Genomic DNA, 4,164 nt, shown 5'->3' on the forward strand with positions numbered 1-4,164 from the left:
GTGCTGCCTTTAAGTAGGCTGGGATTATGTTACTCTGGGCCAGTGCTTTGTTGTATCAACGCTGTGCTCTAGCTCTGAGCTCTCTCCGTGCATTCCTGTGTGATTCCCGTGGTCCAGATATCGCCTCCGTTCCCAGAGGCCCGTCTGCAGCCTTCACTGCTAAAGATCCACCGGCTCCCCGCTGTGCTGTCAGTTAATCACGCACCTACTGGTAACAATTGGATTCCCAGAGTCTTGCATGAGGAAACCCTGTCTGCCTGCTTTCAACCATACAGAGTTTGGAGGATTCCACTAACTTCAGCTGTTCGTTTGTTCTGCTCTGCATTTAACCCGTTCATCACTTATATTATCTGCTACAGTCTCACAGTGATCTCCGGAACTCGCAAGTAACCCAATTTAGTACTTTTACTTTCTATGTTGCCATTACAAGGATAATTCTTCACAGTCTCTCAGTTACCTCTCAAAACTTCATTGCAAATCCTCACAGTTATTTCTTCATGTCTGCATTACCCAGTTAAACACGTTCTACAGTTCAGCTTCAAAGCTTGTTTATATTTGGACAATTTCAAAATTTTTCTCCAGCCTGTTTTAAACGCAATTCCATGAACATTTCTTTTATTTTTTCTTTAAGATATATCCTGCATATTATTTCTATTATTCATGCAATACGTCAGTATACTATGGTGATTAATAACTTGCCATTTACCACTTTACTGAATTGTTATTTTTCAATAAATATATGAAACGGAACTTTCTTCGTCCTCCCTGCTTTCTTCATACCCCAGCACCTACACCTGTGGTTGGTCCCGGGTTAACGGATTCACAAAAACACCCGGACCTGACACCTCGGTGCCGTGGACAGTCCAAACGGCAGTGTTTGGAATTGGTAATGGCAATCCTGTACCACAAATCTGAGGTACTCCTGGTGAGGATGGTAAATGGGGACATGTAGGTAAGCATCCTTGATGTCCAGGGATACCATGTAATCCCCCTCCTCCAGGCTTGCAATAACCGCCCTGAGCGATTCCATCTTGAACTTGAATTTTTTTATGTATGTGTTCAAGGATTTCAAATTTAAAATGGGTCTCACCGAACCGTCCGGTTTCGGTACCACAAACAGTGTGGAATAGTAACCCCGTCCTTGTTGAAGTAGGGGCACCTTGACTATCACCTGCAGGGAATACAGCTTGTGAATTGCCTCTAGCACAGCCTCCCTGCCTGAGGGAGTTGTCGGCAAGGCAGATTTGAGGAAACGGCGGGGTGGAGACGCCTCGAATTCCAGCTTGTACCCTTGAGATACTACTTGAAGGATCCAGGGATCCACCTGTGAGTGAGCCCACTGATCGCTGAAATTTTTGAGGCAGCCCCCCACCGTACCTGGCTACGCCTGTGGAGCCCCCGCGTCATGCGGTGGACTCAGAGGAAGCGGGGGAAGAATTTTGATTCTGGGAACTGGCTGACTGGTGCAGCTTTTTCCCTCTTCCCTCGTCTCTGTGCAGAAAGGAAGCGCCTTTGACCCGCTTGCTTTTCTGAAGCCGAAAGGACTGTACCTGATAATACAGTGCTTTCTTAGGCTGTGAGGAAACCTGAGGTAAAAAAAAAAATTTCTTCCCAGCTGTTGCTGTGGATACGAGGTCCCAGAGACCATCCCCAAACAATTCCTCACCCTTATAAGGCTCTATGTGCCTTTTAAAGTCAGCATCACCTGTCCAGTGTCGGGTCTCTAATACCCTCCTGACAGAATGGACATTGCATTAATTCTGGATGCCAGCCGGCAAAATATCCCTCTGTGCATCCCTCATATATAAGACGACGTCCTATGTTCGCAAAATTGTATCCCTGTTTGACAGGGTTACAGACCACGCTGCAGCAGCACTATCTGCAGGTCTCAGTCTAGTACCTGAGTGTGTAAATACAGACTACAGGATAGCCTCCTGCTATTTATCAGCAGGTACCTTCAAAGTGGCCGTATCCTAAGACGGCAGTGCCACCTTTTTTGACAAACGTGTGAGCGCCTTATCCACCCTAGGGGATATCTCCCAGCGTAACTTATCCTCTGGCGAGAAAGGTTACGCCATCAGCAGGGGTGTATCTTCCCATTGGCCAGGATGGCACTCGCCAGGGGCGCCAGGTAAGGAGGGGGCGCCGCCTGGCTGTGCCACCCGCGGCCAAAGGGTAGAGAAGTAGTACTGTCAGACTGTACCTTGGGAGAGTCTGTTATTGCTGGAGCGGCGCTGGTGTCCGGCAGCACGGCATTTGTAATCAGACTCAAAATAAACTAAAGCTCCCAACAGCCCTTGTTGCTGGGAGCTCCCGGCAGCAAAGGCTGCTGGGAACTGTAGTTTATTTTGAGTCTGATTACAAGTGCGGTGCTGCCGAACACTAGTCTGATCACTAGTGCAGTGCGGTGCTGCCGGACACTAGTCTGATCACTAGTGCAGTGCGGGGCTGCCGGACACTAGTCTGATCACTAGTGCAGTGCGGGGCTGCCGGACACTAGTCTGATCACTAGTGCAGTGCGGTGCTGCCGGACCCTAGTCTGATCACTAGTGCAGTGCAGTGCTGACGGACACTAGTCTGATCACTAGTGCAGTGCTGTGCTGACGAACACTGGCGCCGCGCCGGCAGTAACAGTCTCTCACCAGGTACACAGCAATTATTATACAGCACAGTGCTATAGGTCTATTTGTTGTTGAAGATAATAAAATAGAGGCAGTGTTTTGGGAACGGGACTGTAGTACCTGGAAAACTACACGATTTTCATGCATGTTAGATGTAAGTAAGTAGTAAGTAAGCGAAAACTTTAACTTGTTGAGTGTAATAAAGAAAATACACATCTTACCTATTTCAAGCCCAGGTTCAAGGAAATGTATATCAGTTAATTGCATAATTGATCATTTTATCTTGGAAGTGATGGCACCCTGATGTTTTTTTCTAACAGGAAGCACTTCTACCACCCAACTAATGGTGTTTGGTTAATGGCTGGGTCCATTTGAGGCTCATCTCACAGCATCTCATTAGCATTTCATTCGGGATACAGTCAAGATGCCGGCGTTTGGCATCCCGGCGGTCGGAAAGCTGACGCCAGCATCCCGAAACTGCTCGGAATGCTGATGCTGGCATCCCAACATAGATAGCGATGCAGAATGCCAAAATCCAGACCGAGTTGGTGACAAAGTCAGGGCCGAAACTAGGATTTTCAGCGCCCGGGGCAAGGCAGTAATTTGGCACCCCTCACCACCACCTCCACCCCACCCCCCACAAATAAAAAAAATACAGAAATAAAATAAAACAGATTGTAATAAAAATACAAATTAACAGAAAAAATATAAAACGGCATGGGTGTATGGCAGGTGTATAATATACAGCAATGAGTACACTACCATCCCTCTATCACAGACACTAGTGCAGCATATGATATGAGGACTGTACACTGACAGTGCATGGAGGCAGCTGCAGCCAGGCATGGGTGTACGATGCAATTAACTGACCTGGAGATGCTGCTCATTACACGGCAGGTGTGCGTGTCCCACCGGCTGGAACTTGTAGTCCCCCTCCCCTGTGTTATATAATGCACGAATGCGGCAGCTGCCTACCTCTGGCCCCGGGTGTCTCTCCTTACGCTGGTTGCACAGGCAGGTGGAGCAGTCATCACCCACAGCCGACTGCTGTTCACCGCACCCGGCTCTTCCTGCACTCCTGCTCGCTGCACACGAAGCCCGGAGTGAGCCCGGGGCAGCCGGTGCTGATTGGCTGCTGTCATCACCCAGGCCCGGGGCGTCACTGCGGAGGCGTCGGCTCTCCCAGGTAGCGGCTGACAGTCAGTGCCCGGTACTTGGCTGGCCGTGGCGGTGTGTAATCTGTGCGCCAGTCTCAGCGGTTTATTCAGTCCAGTGCGTCCGGCTCCTTGCAGCCGCAGGGGGAGGCCGGTGTTAAGGCGTTAAAGTGACTGTCCTGGCACCCCCTCTGATCCAGCGCCCGGGTCACATTCCCCCCTAGCCCCCCCTAGTTGCGGCCCTGCCAAAGTCACCACTGGCAAGCCGCATGGAAGGGTAAAGGTTTAGGCTGTGAGGGTGGGAGCGTTAGGCGGCAGGGAGGGAGATTAGCAAGGGTGGGTTAGGGTTAGGCACCACTGAAGATGCTGGGGCGGGCTGGTTTAGGGTC

This window comes from Pseudophryne corroboree, chromosome 6, assembly GCF_028390025.1.
Source record: "Pseudophryne corroboree isolate aPseCor3 chromosome 6, aPseCor3.hap2, whole genome shotgun sequence".
Taxonomy (NCBI): Eukaryota; Metazoa; Chordata; class Amphibia; order Anura; family Myobatrachidae; genus Pseudophryne; species Pseudophryne corroboree.